This window comes from Hermetia illucens, chromosome 5 (genome assembly GCF_905115235.1).
Source record: "Hermetia illucens chromosome 5, iHerIll2.2.curated.20191125, whole genome shotgun sequence".
NCBI lineage: Eukaryota > Metazoa > Arthropoda > Insecta > Diptera > Stratiomyidae > Hermetia > Hermetia illucens.
Genome location: NC_051853.1, coordinates 5237894 through 5255864, shown reverse-complemented (window position 1 = coordinate 5255864; position 17971 = coordinate 5237894). Strand labels below are relative to the sequence as shown.

The 17971-nt window shown below is 45.2% G+C and overlaps 1 pseudogene; it reads right to left on the bottom strand.

Annotated features, from left to right (window-relative positions):
- Positions 1 to 71: 71 nt before the first annotated feature.
- On the bottom strand, positions 72 to 16528 carry LOC119656916 (annotated as a pseudogene).
- Between the last annotated feature and the right edge of the window lie 1443 nt (positions 16529 to 17971).

Sequence of the window (17971 nt, the reverse complement as noted above, 5' to 3'; positions counted from 1 at the left end):
TGTACGTTGTGGATACGGCGTGTTTCGCCTTCATCTAACCCATAAGTATCCTTTTTCCTTACATTACATTGCTAGGTGATATTACACGCGGAAAGATCGAATGAAGTGATGCCTGGCATTTTGAATGTAAGCTTGCATTGGCTTCCAACTTCAGTGACTGGCACAGCATCGCGTTGTCTTTGAATCTTTTCCCGTTGGCGATTGGAACCTTCAACAGTTACTTTGATTGAGAAAGGTGAGCCTTCAACACGGTGATCAGCGAATTGCAGGTTCACAATATAATAACCGGGTTCAGTGGGTTTGTAAGAAATATTGAGTGTTCCGTCTTCCTTGTCATTGCACAAAATTTCAACTTTGCTTGGACCTTCGATTGAGAGAGATAAGCCACCATAGCCAGCATTACGAGTATCTACACTGAAGGTATTTTCAACGTGAGTTTTTCCTTCCTTCAATCCAGCTCCAGAGACTTTCACTTTCTTGGCATCGCCAACTTCACGTTCGCATACGTTGACTTTAAATGGCGAATTCTGAATATGTTTGCCCATACGTTTCACGGACACTTGATGTGCACCGACTTCACGTGGCGTGAATGAAACGCCAATATTAACGCTTGGCATCTCCCCCTCGGACACCACCTTGTCGTGATGGGGGAGCCTGTAGTAGTTAACTACTACACTAAGGGTGTCCAAAATATGAATATGGAAACGATGGATATAAACTCTCCAAGTGGTAAGAAGTCACAGACTTCGAATCCACCCGCGACCATGGGCAATCATGTCGCGGCCGAGGCGCGGATTTTGGAGGCCTCACCACATTCATACTCGCCTATAGATCAATCTGTAGAAGGCATGCCCGTCCGCGGTACTACAGTCCAAATCTACCCGCAAACGGAAGAGGAAGGCCCGGCAGAAGAGAACTTCGGCCACTAAGGAGGGGGAACTACAGGCTGAATCCTGCCTGTCAGAACCTTCTCCTTCATCCTTACCGGAAAGAGCGGAAGAACGTGAAGCTGGTGACGTGGACGCTACTAGTTTAACGCCAGTATGTGGAAATGGATCCAAGCCGTCCGGACACCGTGAACCTGGAAAGACCTCTAACCTCTAAGCCGACGGCAGAAGAGAGCACTGCGAAGGAAGATGAAGCACCTTGGGAATGAGGACATGGACGTGGCTGTACCACTAGGCGCGGTAACGCCCAGAGAAATCGGACGCAAGGAAGCGGAATCTTCGGCGGAAGGTGGGGATAAACTGGAAACCCCGGTAAGATCCACACTGGACGCACCAGACTCTTCTGTCAGCGATAATGCGCGCAAGAAGCATAAGACCAACACATCTGCGGTGGCCAATGCTTTATTGTGCTCCGCACCAGGGCTTATATCCACGCGTCTTGCGGGGATTAGGACCGGTGTGCCGGGAGGTGATCAAATCAGCGAGAGAGATCTCAATGATGCTGGTCCCTCTCACAGGAATACGAACACGAAGGTGGGAAGGAGCAGGACGTATGCGCAAGCTGCAGTCTCTGTTCTGAGTGCTGCCGTTGGAGTTTCCTCCAAGGATGGCAAAATGTCAGAGGGACAATTTACCATCCTCCGGGAATGCCTGTGGAAAAAAATCCTGGAGCCTGGAACGAAGTCACGATTTAACAATCAAGGTTTTCGTGATGGGCTTCTCCATTTGGAGTGCACTGACGAGGCTGCCTTACAGTGGCTCCAGCAGGTAATCCCAACTTTGAGTTCCGGCGGTCGGCCCAAGTTCACTATTGTGAACACTGAGCTACGCAGGACAGAACATGTCGGATATTGGCTACCGGGCCCTGCTGGGTGAACAGAACTCGGGCATGAACTTTGCACACTGGAGGGTAAAGTTCATGAATGCCGGGAAGGGCCAATCTACAAACGTGGAGGGCTTCAACTTGGTATTCGAACTGGACCAAGAGAGTCTGAATGTGTTCAGGGGAAGTCACCATACGGTGCTCCACTTTTTCCTATATAGACTGAAATTCAGTCATATCAGGAGACTGTAGGGCATCATCTCCATTTTGAGAGCGAAGAACAATGATGATCTTCGACTCACACAACATAGAGCAAATTGCAGCATCTTCGGTGCGCTCTCCCACAATGGAGCCGTGCGCGGAGGAGACGGAACCCCGGTATGGGGGCTCGCACTGGGGAACGGACAGCAGAGTGAATCCTATCTGCTAGTAACTTCTCCTACACCTTCTAAGGAATAGGGGGAAGGAAGGGAAGCCAGAGAGGTGAACGGAACTGACTTGATGCCAGTTCGAGGAATCGAATCTATGCAACCCGGACACCGCAAACCAATTAAGGTCCTAAGTGGAAAACAGACGAATGCTCTGCGGGATGAGATGAGATCTTTTGTGGATGAAAACATGGGAACTGCAGTACTTCCAAGTACGACTTTTCTCAGAGAAATCAATCACGAGGGGATCGAGTCTCTGGCGGTACGGTGTGGGGGAAACCCCGTCATACGCGGACTGCCGCATACGCTTCTAACTGTTTTCCATAAGACAATAGACTAAGTTTGTGTTGAAAAACATAAAGATTGGTCAAATCAACCTGTAGCATGCCAAAGCTCCCTCCTACCTGTTGGCAACAAGAATGACAAAGCTGCAGGATTTCCCCTATATCTTTCTGGTGCAAGAACCGTGGGTTCGATTTAACAGAATCTGTGGCATTCGATCAGTAAAGGGGGCTAGGATCTTCTACGACGAAAGATCCATAAGACCGAGAGCTTGCGTCCTGATGTCAAGACGGTTACAGGCAACTATGCTGAGACAATATTGTTCCCAGGACTTAGCTACGCTCATCATGCAATACCAGATAAATGGCGAGAGGAAAAACATCATAGTTGCCTCCGCTTATTTACCCTATGATTCTTTGTATCCTCCACCGACGCAAGAACTTAGGGATCTGGTGGCGTATGCAGAATCAAGTGGTCTCGAATTCTTAATAGGTTGCGATGCGAATGCTCAACATATTTGTTGGGGCAGTAGCAAATGCAATCCAAGAGGGGAGAAGCTATTTGATTTCATCACTTCAGCTGGTCTTATGACTGCAGACATAGGGTGCGCCCCTACGTTCGTGGGACCGAGAAGAAGCGAAGTAATTGACCTAACAATCTGTACCCCAAAATTGTTAGAGTTGATTACACACTGGCGAGTGCTAGACGAGGTCTCACTGTCAGATCACCGATATCTAGAATTCAATCTGACTATTGCGGGCGAACAGTCTGCAGTACAAAGACGGAACCCTAGGAAAACGGATTGGGCAAAGTTCAATGAACTTCTTGGCAATAAAGTACAGTTCCCTAGGCGACTAAGGACTCCTTTGGTGCTTGAAGATGAATTGAAAATTCTGAACGGCACACTTTTAGAGTGCTATGAAGAGGCTTGTCCTATTTCCCGAGGGCAAAGCGGTAAAACGGTTCCTTGGTGGAACCGAGAACTGCAAAAACTCAGGAAATCAACCAGGCGACTTCTATCATAAATCGTGCTTGTAAAAGTAACAAGGACGAAGACTGGTTAAATTTCAGGAACTCACAACGTGAATATAAGAGGCTCGTTAGGTGTTCGAAACGAGACTCCTTTAGAGCGTAACTGGAGCGGAACTGGAAGGCGAAAGAAAGACTTCAAGGCTGTGCAGAGTCCTCCAAAGGGATGAGCCAGCCAAGTTAGATTCTCTTAGAAAACCTGACGGTACTTTGATGAGCTCCAGACTGGACTCAGTACAGACCCTCCTGGCAGTACACCACCCGTGAGAACGGGTGATAGAAGTGGTAGGGGGAGAGTTGACGGTTCTTACAACCCCTTGAACACGCAAGTGTTGCAAGGGGAACTGGAACACTGCGAAAGCGGTTGTTACCCAAGAAAAGGTGAGAGCTGCCATACTGTCCTTTGAACATTTCAAAGCACCTGGCATGGATGGCATCTATCCGGCAATGCTAAAGGAGGGTATGGAGCATTTACAGCGACCTCTAAGAAATATTTTTCGAGGATGTCTTGCTCTGGGCTACGTGCCTTCTTCTTGGCAACAGGTTAAGTAGTTTTCATACCGAAACCTGGGAAAGATGACTATTCTAATCCAAAGAACTTCAGACAGATCAGCTTGACTTCATTCTTGCTGAAAGGTTTGGAGAGACTGGTGGAGCGTCACATTCGTGGAAACGCACTTAGGTCACACCCACTTAGTGAAAAGCAACATGCTTACCAACGTGGAAAGTCCTGTGAGTCTGCTCTTCATTCTTTGGTCACAAAGGTAGAGGATGCAACTTTGAATGGTGAGTACGCGATGGGGGTGTCCGTGGACATTGAAGGGGCTTTTGACTGTGCGCCTTTTCAAAAACTTTGTGATGCCGTCAGAGCGCATGGTGTTGATGATGCTTTAATTAAGTGGATCCATGCTATGCTAACGCAAAGATTGCTGTGCGCTCAGGTAGGGGTCGATCGCTACCTGACTACAGAAGCAACGAAGGGCTGCCCCCAAGGAGGTGTGCTTTCGCCGCTTCTGTGGAGTATGCTGATCGACTCACTGTTATGCGAACTGCAAAATTTGCCAATACACGCTCAAGCTTATGCTGATGGCGTGGCTGTACTTGCTGTTGATCGGGATCTTGGAACGGTGTGTATGAATATACAGCGTGCCGTTGATTTGATAGACAGCTGGTGCCTTAGACATGGTTTGTCAGTTAATCCAAATAAAACCACAATGGTTTTATTCACAAAAAGGAGAAAACTGGATGGACTTTGTCCCCCTGAGATGAGGGGTACTACCCTTCAACTCTCCGAAGAAGTGAAATATCTGGGAGTCACTCTAGATAAAAAACTTCTTTGGAACAAACATGTAGAGGTAAAGATGAAACGAGCTTATGGGTTGTGCAGACGGACCTTTGCCTCGACATGGGGACTCAGGCCTCATGTGGTAATGTGGATATACGTTGCCATCATTAGGCCGATGTTTGTATATGGATCCGTAGTGTGGTGGGTTAAGGTGAGACAAAAAGGTTTTCACCGTAAACTAGCCGCACTGCAAAGAACTGTGTGTCTGGGTATCACTGGTGCCGGCGCAGCTCTGAATGCACTACTCAATTTGCAGCCCCTGGATATATTTATTCAAAGCACTGCAAAGAGAGCAGCTCATAGACTAATTTGATTAGATCTATGGAAAAACAACGGATGTGGGGGCACAGAGCATTGGAAGAGTTACTGGGAGGACTGAATCCAGTTCTTACAATGCCTTCCGATTCTCGTGTCCCCATACATCTGTTTGGTAGAAGATATGTAGTTACCCTGAAGCGTAGAGAGGACTGGGAAGACCCAGAGGAATGCGTGGCGGGATATACGGAAGTCTTTTACACCGATGGCTCAAAAACAGAAGAGGGTTCTGGAGCCGGACTCTACCTCTCGAATAAAAACGAGAAGTGGGCTTTTCCTTTGGGACAATATGCAACGGTTTTTCAAGCTGAAGTTTATGCGATCCTAAAGGTGGCAAACTGGGTGATTGACGAGCGGTTGAAGGACAGGCCCATCGCAATCTGCAGTGACAGTCAAGCTGCACTGAGGGCATTGAGCAGTCCTTTGATCACCTCGAAAATCGTTCAGGAATACAGAAACCGTTTGAACTCTATGTCTAGATTCAATACGGTGGAACTACTCAGGGTACCTGGTCACTGTGGCATAGAGGGAAAGAGGGGTCAATCTCCCATATGCCGGGACCGGAGGCAGCAATTGGAGTATCAGTAGCATTGGCTAAATCTGTTTTCAAAAACTGGGAACAAGTTTCCCATAATGACAGGTGGCAGAGCCAAAATGCTGCTCGACACACCAAACTTACAATGGGCCAACACGGCCTGAGTGCTCAGAAGCTGTAGCTTCTCCCCCCCATACACACACACAAACACACACCGCTTGGCATTCTCTTCAAGAAACACGGTTCCTCAAGATCACTTAGTGCCTGAATGGAAGCATTCAATGAGCGCTAATCAGCATCAGTGATCCCTCCAGGCAATGTAACTTCAGAGCAGGATCCAACAGATATTTGATTACGTTTACGACCCTCATCAGTGATCTTAGAGAAGAATGGCGAACCTTTGATGCTCTTATCCCCGAATCGGACAGAAATCTTATATTCGCCGGGAGCAGTTCGAAGATATGTTACGGTGACGGTTCCATCCTTGTTGTCATGGTACGAGATATCGGCCTTGCTTGGCCCTTCGACAGCCAATGACAAACCATCAGCTCCGGTGCCTTTAGTTGAAATTGTGAACACACATGGTTCACCACTTACGCCGTGAGTTAAGCCTGGACCGTGAGCGGTAACATATCCGGATGAGATGGAATCAACGTGGAATCTGTATGGCGATCCTTGGACATGCTCTCCATTGTACTTAACAGCCAATTCGTGAACACCCTCTTCTTTTGGATCATATTTGATTGAAACTGTATCATCGCGATTGTCCTCAATTAGAGGTTTATCAATTTTTCCACTCGTCATTTTGACTTCAGCAACAACGTTACACCCGGTACTTGGTAAAGGCAGTTGTCTCTGTTATAACTGTAACTGTTCCGTTCGAAACGTCTCACCATAGGGTCAAAGCTCTTACTGTACAAGACTATGATCTTGCCAGTCCTCATGTATTCCTCGGAAACCTGGGTTCTTAGCAAGAAAAATTGCGAACTCTTGGCCACGTTCGAGAGAAGAATCCTCTGAAGAATTTTTGGCCCCCTACATGAGGATGGACGATTCCGTAGCCTACACAATGACGAAATCTATGAGCGATACCATGATCGTCCGGTTGTGGATAAAATCCGGCTCAATAGGTTACGGTGGGCGGATCACTTAATCCGTATGGATGAGGATGATCACACCCGGAAAGTCTATAAGGGCAATATTTATGGTAGAAAAAGAAGATGAGACAGACCCTGCCTAAGATGGAGCGATGGCGTGGGTCAGGACGCCAGACAGCTTTTAGGGATATCGAATCGGTGGACCTCGGCACAAACCCGGGATGTCTGGAGTTCCTTATTAAGGCAGACCTAGACTGGATACCGGTTGTTGCGCCGTTGATGATAATGTTGTCTTTGTTGTGCTTGTGATTTCTTCAACACTTTCACCAGCTTTAATTGCGAATGGTCCATTTGGTACGTTTTGTACTCCAAACTTAAGATCAATATCATAGTCTCCAGCCTCCCTAGCGTCAACACTAATACGACCCTTGCTTCCTGATGGTTGCACTGTAGGAGCACATTCGACTATTTTGCAGTTTTTAGCTTCTCCAGTTGGATAAGTTTGGATCGTGAAAGGTGATCCTTCCACGTCGGTACCACCGTATTTGACGCTCCATTTATAGGGCCCATGTGAGAAGATGAGGAGGATAATCGAATTAATGGGTCAGAATCAACGCCGAAACAAAGACTTCTTAATTGGATTCACACGAGAATACCCGAATTGCCAATCAACAATTTCAGACCAGCGGCAAAGCTGTCGGCGCGTTGGTTGATGCTTATGCCCCTGGCTTATGCCCTGACTGGGTTATCTGGGATCCAAAAATGCCGTGCAAAACGCCTCCGAAGCTATGGGCTTGGCTGATGATTGGTTGAACGTTCGACAATTGATCAAACCTGAGGAAATAGTTAATCCAAACATTGATGAACAATCAATGATGACATATTTGTCGCAATATCCGAATTGAAGAGTGGAGCCCCATTAAGACCAAAGACAAATCCGAATAGAGTCCGTGCATATAGTCCAGGGTATTGAGCCAATTGGACCTGTTGTTGGGGCACCAGCTAATTTCACAGTGGAAACTTTCTCTGCCGGAAAAGGTGTTGCTGATGTCACAATCATTGGCCCCAACGGTGTTGCAGAAAAGGCCGACGTTCGTTTCAACAACGATAAAAATTTAATATATTCGGTATCATATATACCACAGATGGAAGGAACACATCAAGTTCTTATAAAATTTTCAGGCCGTGATATTCCAAAAGGTCCATATGAAATTAAGGTTGAAGGGCACGCTGGAGATGCGTTAAAGGTGTCTATTTCAGGACCTGGCATCCAACCAAGTGGCGTTTCCATTAGTCGATCGACGTTCTTTGATATCTCAACTCAAGACTGGACGCGGACGAGGGGTCCCTGAGGTCATTATCATCGATCCAGCTAATCACAAAACATCAGTTCCAGCACAGTTGCGACAGATTGACAAGGACCAATGGCGCTGTGAATATGTTACATCAATGGTCCGCTTACGTTCTGTAAATGTATTTTATGCCGGTAATCCAATTTCGGACAGTCCGTTCCCCGTGAAAGTAGCACTAATTTCGAATGCCGCGAATCCTGCTGCGCCACAGCCCGGTTTACCATTGCCAATGTAAACCAGACAGCTGCTGATGACTGCTGAGTTGAACCGCTGTCAAGAGAAACATCACTTCCTAGATATATACCAATTGGTCGACCCCCTCAATGCTCTCTCCCTATTCATTCAGATTGGAATAGCGCGATGGCTTGTCAACCTGAGAATCTTAGTTTTGTTGGTGTTTATCTTCACTCTGACTCCACCTGCCTCCTTCTCAAAATCCAGAGCTGTTTGGTCAAGGTCCATAACTTGAGAGAGAAAACAAATGTCATCAGCATAGTCGAGGTCTTTGAGAAAAGATAACATATCATGGTCCATTGGAGTCTTTACGTTCTCTGATCAAGGCAGTAGGCAATGAAGAGAAGAAATTATATCGGAGAAAGGATGCAACGCAGTCGGACTGTACTTTGGATTCTAGATACCTCGGAAATTTGATATAGCACATGACATTTGCGACACTTGCGTCCTGTGAGTTGAAGCTTAAGAATACCCTCAAAGGTATACCTGCTTGTCGTAAAAATTGGATTAGAAATTTGTGAGTAAGCAACTTGCAAATTCCAAAACTTGACTGCTATGGGAATGTCAACAATGCTTCAGATAGAGACTGACCTCACGGATTGGATCTTTGGCAATAGAAAATGGACTATGATTAGTTTTTTGAACATGTCTACGCTCCACACGTTTCTTTAATCGGAGCGAGAATTGCAAAGATATAAGCAGGACATTTTGGGTTTAGGCGTAGTAAAATAGTGGGACTGAGAGTATTCCTCTCCCTTTTGGGGCAATACGATTTTTTGATAACGGAAGCGGATCCGGTATCAGATTTTCTCTGACCGCTATAGTAAGTCTCGCCCTCCTGACTTGGGAGCCGATTTCTGACAGGATTCAGATTGCAAGATTTTGGTCCAGATTAACGAGCATCACACAGTACTATGCACGAATGGAGGTTTTCAATATAGTGGAGAAGGATGCTTTTTATGAGAAATTGCACACGTTCAGGAGATGCTCGCTCAATGTGAGAAGAGAGGGATCACCACCTGATAGTAGTTTACATTCGCATGCGTCCGTCATTTCTGGCAGGATAGGAGAACTGCAACCCCCAAGTTCAACATTGTCTGCTCATACATATGATCCCGCGACCTCCCGAGAATGGGAGAATTATCTTGATAACCGGACGACAAATATCCTGAATAAAGAGGGGGACATCGGCAAAAGGGAATTTCCTATTGCCCTGGTCGGGAAGTAGAAGCTGCCGCAGATCGCGATGATTTCAGAGCCTTCGGTCGGAAACTTTTCAATGATTTTGTGAAGGACGTTAATGGCCGACTCCTTATATACAAAGAGGAGAAATCGAAGAATTGAATTGGAAAGAACATTTCACCATGGTTCATAACCATACCATATTTGGCAATGTTGCACCTCTTCTGGATGAAATGGCTAGTCATCGCTACATGTCAATACGGACTGCCCCTCCATACAGAATCATTTTGGCCATCAATGCACTATTTGAGTTCCACTAGGTCTACCAAAATTAAGCCTCAAAGCACCTGCAGTTTCTGCAGATCTGCTGCTTCCATTCGCACGCAAATCCTGGAGATTGGAAGAAGTGGATGATCGTTAAGATTTCAAAGAAGGGCGACTATCTTGAGTGTGACACTTGTGAGGACATCAGCCAAAAAAATTCTGGGACGCATCAAGGTGTTCCTCGAAAAGTTCATCGACGGAAAGTAGGTTGGTTTCCGATGAGGATCCTCCTGCATTTATCAATCCATATCCTACGGATCATTTTGGGACAGTGCACAAAGTCTAGATATTGTTGTTGTTTGAGGTACTGTCTCCTGAAGCGATGATTGATTCTCACTGACTTGCATGATTACTGAGGATAATTTAGAAAATACTGTTGCAGGGTATAGTTACTCTCCACCTCTCTTCATCATTAACTTGTGGTTTTTCAAATTCATAGCTAGGCTGATAGTTTGTTCATCGGGAGGATAGTCCAGACGTGTATGATGGAGTTGAACGCTCAGAGACGTCACGACGACATTAAAGATTTCAACCTCAATTCATTCTCGAGCGGGTAGGGATTTCAATGCTTGAGCTAAGTCTGCCAAAAACCCGTCCACAGGATGCTTCGGCGGAGGTGGGATATTCATATTTTCATTTGTTTTGACGGTATATTCCATAAGGGTAGCTGCCGCGGTTTGGGGAGGGTTGTTTTTTTTGGTGACATAACCTCTGATCCCTCCTGTTTTGATTTTGGTGTATTCTAACGAACGATACATTATCACTTTCTCGTAATTCTGCACCAGTCAATTCTTAATTGGTTCCACCTCTCTCTTAATGCAGAGGCCTAAAGCAACATATTTGTGTGATCGGCTCAATTAGACCATATGTATTCAGGATATTCCTTTCCCGCCGCATTGCTTGAATTTGAATGATGAAAGAAAAGCATCGTAATTATACACCGTTCCTTAGTCATATATATAAGAAAACTATACAAGCGCTATTGACACACCAAGAAATGAACCATATGCGCAGAAACCAGTCCACATAGTATTTTTGGCCACTCTCCAATTAACTACTTCGTATTTAACCTACATTTCGTCTCGCCTAGAAGCTAGATTTACTCCTTCTGTATGTAGCCTTCTTGGAGAAGTTGGAATCTCTAAAGGACCCTCTCACGTTTCCGAGCTTATCCAGTACATGCAGCGTGGAAGCCAGTGCCAATCTGTGCACTTAAATTCTACTGGATTTTTACTGTACATTTAAGTTATTTCTCCGGATACCACGGCTTTTGCAATTGAATGTAGTTAATCAGGGTGGTCAGTCCAGCCAGCTATGGCGTCACAATTCATTACAGGCTAGTAACAGAGCACTTAATTGACAAAGCAGGGCTAATCCCCAGAAGCACCTCAACGGAAAACAGAAGAACGAACGTATAAGCGCTTATGTATGCCGACTTCCAAGGACACTACTACTATCCCTCGATCAGACGGCTCAGATGCTGCATATTAGCAAATGCACTTCCCTACACATTGTCACTGGACCCCAGCAATTGTCACTGGACAAGGCGAATGAAATGTGTGAATTGTTTGAATGTGATCAATGCGTGTTTTGCCACTGGTGCAACAAAACATTTTGTTTTCTATTATCGCGGGGCTCCATTCATTGTTTTTTTATAGTCGGCCAGCACTCAGTACCATTGAGGGCGTGGTCCATGAGGTGATCACTCCATTTTTGAAGAAGTTACTCAAGATCTGCTTTGCTATGAGACGCGATGAAAACATTATTCGCATAGAGTAGTGTTTAGCGTTTTATTGCTACATCACAGAAACCTTGTGATCGAAAAATATGGGTAAACTAAACCTGGTAATTCTATAGACCGTAAAATGTAAATTACCTGGCACACGTGTAAGCATTACAATTTAATGATTTCATGGAGCTGAATATAAAATGGAAATTAGCTACGCTTTAATTGCCGGAACATTACTTGATGAAGCAGAAACCGTATGAAATAGCTTGGACGTAGTTAAGGCTGATCTTTTTAGTAAAAAAGGCAAAAATGATGCCATTTCAAACATTATTTCAGTGCGTATGGAACTTACTCAGTGAATGTCTGTTATAGTGAAATCGAAAATGCATCGATATCATCTGCAAAGGAATTTAGGCGGAACTTCTAATTACAAGGAACTATGCTTTGTTTTTCTTATCATCATTTCGCTTGTGTATACATCATTTGGCTCAACTATCGGTAAGAGAATCTAAAAGATTATTTAATGTTTACCTGTGTAGTTTCGTTAAAAATTTCAATTTGGGAACGTTAATAAAATTTCTACTCCAGAGCACATACGAGCTTATCATCAACCTGAATATAAACAACAAAATATCCGTATCCGCTACTTCCTGAGTTTTCAGATAGGAAATATCTCAACAGGACACGATGTTTGTGAAATAGGCCGAATGAACCTCACCTATTTTTAGTCGTTTCGAAGTTAGATGCTAACAAACTTCCAGGACCATCATCTGCATTGTCTCTAGTCAACCCCTTGGGTGGAACTGTCCCAGGAACCTTCAGAAACCGGGCCTTACTTGAGGGCTTGAATCCATGAAGTGTCAAAATCCAGAACACAAAAAATAGCCTGGTCGGGTCCAAATTTGGTTTTTGGTAAGTCGGACAAAGTTTCACCTCCTCAGTCCTTGATTTTCTCGTGCTTTATCACACCCTACTCCACGTGGTAAGCCTTCCTATCCGCGCCTTCGTTGGAGAATGTCCCAAAAGTTGTTTACTTCTGTGATTATTATGAGACTTTCAGTCTCGTTGGTAACTACCTTCTAAAAGTTTCAGAAAATACGAACGTTTGCGGTTATGTACTGTGAAGCCCATAGTGTTTTACGTAGGAACCTGTCGTGAGACTTAATCCTACGGTCCTCTTCAGACACGGATTGATTTTGTGACCACAATCAGAGCCCCGCTGAGACAAGCAACAACGGTACCAGTCTATACCAAGTGCATGGCTTAGCATTCATACTGGTGGATGCAAGAATTACCTCAATCTCTACCGAACTATGGAGTACGGCACCCGTGTTGATACGCAACACCACGTCGAGGCCCGAAGGTCTTTTCTCGCTTGAGCATAACCACAACCACCATGAAACTCCCACTAGGGGGGCCAACCGCAAATAACCGAGCTGTCCTCACATACAACAAGAGTTCACCCGAAGTATGTGAGTCCAGGGGCTTTCCCGGTTCCCATGGTACCAGTATACCCCTAGTAAGGTTTCGTGACCAATTTGCCACTTCAGATGAGTCCCCGTGCAGACTCGGGTCTGATCGCTCTAATTAGGTCTTTGGAGCATTCGCCTACTGAATCACGGCCGGCAAACCAAAATAATTACAGCGTCTCCCGGTGGCACCACTATGGAGGTTCTCCTCGACCACTTGGTTTTGGTTTGGCCGATAGGGTTGCCGCCCCATCTTCCTCACCGCCACCTCTGAGCACCAGCGGCTATGTACTGAAAGATCCAACCTTTTTGGAAATTTGTTTCCCTACCTAGATATGTTTATTTAAAATGACAATTGCCAAAGAATTTGTAGCGCCGCCTACCCTTAGTTCTCGACGGATTCTCCCATTGACCTTACACCATCACCAGCGCCCCTTTAATTTTTAAGTAAGTAGGATCGTCGGAGCCTAAATGCTTGGCACTTCATGCTAGTATTAGATAAAATCCGGCATCTGCCGAGATTGTGACAACTCAGAAAATAAATCTAAGTGCAGCGATTAGTCGTCTGAAGTACCTTGAAAATTAATTCAATCAATGAAGAATAAATTTTCTGCTCTAGTATTAAATTGTTGCAAACGGTATTATCCGCGTTATTTGGAACAATTAGATTTGACTTTAAATAACTCAACCCGAAGCTTCAATAAGGGCAGAGGTAACCATTTGGACGTCTCAACCAATAATAAGACTCCCCTCGTCTACAACTACTGCTGCTTCGACCCTAGCTGATTCCAAATATTCATGAGCAGCCTGGAGTACATTTTTTAATGTATTATTAAGGGAATGAATAACCCTTTTCAGATATTCAGTTTGGGTAGTTTCTGAGGACGGGTCCTTGAAGTAACTGACTCTTTAGCAGACCCTTGCCTCCACCCCTTTTTCCCCAATGTCAAAATTAATACCGGCTTCGGAAAGTACTAATTGAGACCTTTGATTTGATACCCCAGACGACTATATTCAGTGAAAAAAATATGCACTCCCCTTTTACATGTACGGGGACTCCCCCCTCCCCCCTTAAAATGAACTTGGCACTATATTACTGATTGCATGCGATGAAATTCAAACCTTTCTACCAAATTTCATATAAATATGAGTAACCCTTTCAGAGAAAATAGATGTGAAGGACAGACAAACAGACAGACGGACAGACAGACAGGCAGTAAACAGTACCTAATCGATCGCAATTAAATACTCTCGGTATTTCCTTGATGGCGGACCACAGTGTATACGGACCATAGGGTTCGGCAAAGCGTCCCTTCGACTTTATCAGTCAGTTCAGTTCCGACATTCAGGAAAAGATAACGAAGCGTTGTCGGGTTGCAGAGATCAAGATCCCTGCCACCGTTGGTTTCCCTGCAATCACGAGGCACAGAAGGACGGACGACGCAGTTCCTCGGAGCCTGAGAATTCAAGTCTAAACATACCTTTATCTTCGGCTTAACATCTAATATATATTGCGAGACCACAGACAAAGGACCCAGGCAACGTAGTTCGGTTCATCATGTCGACATGATGAAGCTCACCCCTCGATTTTATGTCAAAAGTAGGCCCTTGCTTCAGAGCCTTGCTCAGTTTTTGAGTCATCACTACTGAAAAGCTCATAGTTTTCCCTGTGTCTCCTATCAAATGTACGGGTATTCGAGAAACAGAAGCAGCATCAGCACTACATTCAGTTCTTCCGATATATGTTCTAATGGTCTTTGCCCCTACATCCGCTATTGTCCCATAGATCGAATTGAACCAATCCACGCACTAATCTGAATAAAATTTAGTAGTGCATTAAGTGCTGCACTACCTACATCCACATTACCATATGAGACCTATAATAAGCCCCCAAAAGAGGGCCAAGGTCAGCCTGCATAACCCATACGTTATAAGATCTTTGACTTGTTTACTTTTTGTTCCAAAGAAGCTTCTTGCATAAAATAACTCCCAGATGTGTGCTTCCGCAAATGCCAATCCGGCGTTCTCTAACCAGACCTTTACAGCACTGATTGCTTCACAAGGGTCCAATTCAATATCTTCAAGATATTTTACGACCATTGTATATAATAATTTTAAGCAGTGGACCCAATATGGAGCCCTTTGGGAAACCCGCTTAGACAATGTACTCTTCCCGGCAATAGCAGCGAAGTAGGTGGAAACACCAATCGTCACCAGGAACTAGGCAACCTCATGCATTCATTTCTCTTTACGAAACTCATACTGCTCATCTGGAAACCCTCCTTGACCCTCAACAATGAGAAGCAATCTGTTACAGATTATTCAACATATTCTACAAAGTATCTAGAAGATATATGGGTCTACAGGAGGATGGTTCACCTGGTGGTTTGCTAGTTTTAGACAGCAGTACCAACTCCTGCGACCTCCATGATACTGTAAATATCCTCTCGGACATGGTTCAAACAGCACTGCGAACATATCTGGTCGGGATTTCATAGCAAACTTAAGAGCCTTGTTCGGTATTCCGTCCAGACCCAAGGCTAGGCCCGGGTATTCTGCTGGAGATCACCAGCAGCTCGTCTCTGGTGACTCCCGGAATTGCGATCACATTCAGACCACCCTGAAAGCTGTCAGTGCCCCTGTCTTACTGGGACCTGGATGAATTTCCACTTTTTCTTTTTGGATTTTAGTCTGGGTCCACCTCTGGTTTTTTCACCATAGTTCAAATGTTATTGCCTGAGGGTCATGAAGTAATCGCTAGCTTGCCGGAAATCATTACGCACAGGGCACCCAGGGCAAATCTACAATTGAACTAGATCTACGACTTTTCAATTAAACGAGACCTCCTTTTCGGTAGGCGTTTATATCTTAATAAACTGTACCTATTGGTCGTTGCATAGCCTTGATTTTCCGTGAAGGGTTCTCAGGCCTACACAAATCTCAACCTTGATGACAAGTTGGTACAATTTGTCCCATTTTTAAGCGCCGAACGTCCACCTTAATCCACCTCCGTCTGCAGTTTTTCATTAAGAAAGAACTCCCAGCGATCACCCTATGGAGAGAGGGTGTGTGTAAAACAAAACCTTATTAAAACCGATTCACTGTCTGTCTGTTTGTCTTTTTTTGGCGTTGGAGGGTGGAAAGGTTCGAAACCTACCGCTAACTCCTGCCATACGGTTATGTGAGACTTTTACTTACTAAAACCACCCCCTTCTCCTCCGCTTACCATCCGGGACTGCCATTTCTGTGTTACCTCGCTCGGCAGGATCAGTTACGAACTGCGGCTCGTATCGTTTGCTACTTTCCTCAACAGATTGTGGATCGCCTTCGTGAATTTTTCCACCACACACCACTCCGGCTTCAATTTCCGCCTCCGATCTATGTGCGGCGAAACTCGGGCAGTAAAAAACAGCATGCTCTGCATCCTTCGGAATCATCTCGCATGTCGGGCAATATGGGGCGTTGTCACACCCGAAGCGATAAAGGTATGCGTGTCCGCTTAGGAATTTTGTTAGGTCGTAGCTAACTTCACCCTGCCTTCGAATGTTCCATTTTGAGAAGTTTGGAATTATTCTATGATTCCAGGGTCCCTTAGTTGAATCATTCCCCATCTTTTTTGCCACTTCAAAATAGCTTCATTTCGTGCTTATTGCTGAGGTACAGGAATTGCGGATCGCATAAGATGAGTCATAGAGGCGTCGACCCTCATTCGTCAGGATGTGAATGGGAGCTATGCCTGCTATCATACATACTGCTTCCTCGGCGCACGACGTTGGTAATGCACTCAATCTATACGGGGCTACAATTTTCCTGTCTCTCTGTCTGTCCCTCGCACATTTCTCTAAAACGGCTGAACCGATTCGAACAAAATTTGGTGAACAGATGGGATCTATGGAATCCTACGCATATAATCAGTGACATAAATTTACGTGCAGTCTAAAGGGGATATCAAATGGAAGATCTCGATTAGTTCTTTCCTTAGTCAAAATGTGCACACTTAAAGCGAGACAGGACTCATTTTCGGAAACTGCCCAACCCAAAAATCCGAAAAAAATCAGGAAGGAGCGCTTATATGTATAACGTTTGATGACCATGCGATTTAGTGTCCTTGTCAGTAGATACGAAAAAAGGGTTAGCTGACCACTTCGTCCAGGGCATTGACTTGATGACGGAGCAGATCACTTGGGAAGCAACTTATTTCCTCTCATGCGGCCCACGGACTCCTCGTTTACCCCCGGCCGCTACTTTGAGTAAGGCTTGTTCCGGAGCAGAGGTGAGGCAGCGTCCACTGAGTTGCCTCTGCCCTGAACCAAACCCGAGCAGATCACCTGGGAAGCAACTTACTTCCTCTCTTGTGGCCCACGGACCCCTCGTTTACCCCCGGCCGCTACTTTCAGTCAGGCTGGTTCCAGAGCAGAGGTGAGGCAGCGTCTGCTGAGTTGCCTCTTCCCTGAACCAAACCCTCAGTCAACCTTTTTTTAAAAACTTAGGTGTTTAATTCAAAAAGAGGAGTCCGTGGACCACAAGAAAGGAAGTAAGTTGCTTCCCAAGTGATCCGCTCCGTCATCAAGTGGATAAGGACTCAGCAGTTCCTGCATCCTGAACAAGAAAAAAACAGTAGACAGGAAGCTAACTTGGCCTAACTTTATTATAAGTGTAGTCTCATATATGATGAAAACCCCCTACCCCAACCGGGGGTGGCTCTCTCTTAATTTCTCTGTTCTTGATTACCTTAATCTTTTGTACTTCCAGAACAGAACCAATTGCAAAAATGCTGGGAGAACGCTACATTTGGTCTAGATGATCCTTGCAATGAGGTAGTTTCTACAGAACATCCTACTAAGCGGTCTTCTTTTAACAACATGAGTATCTTCCCAGTG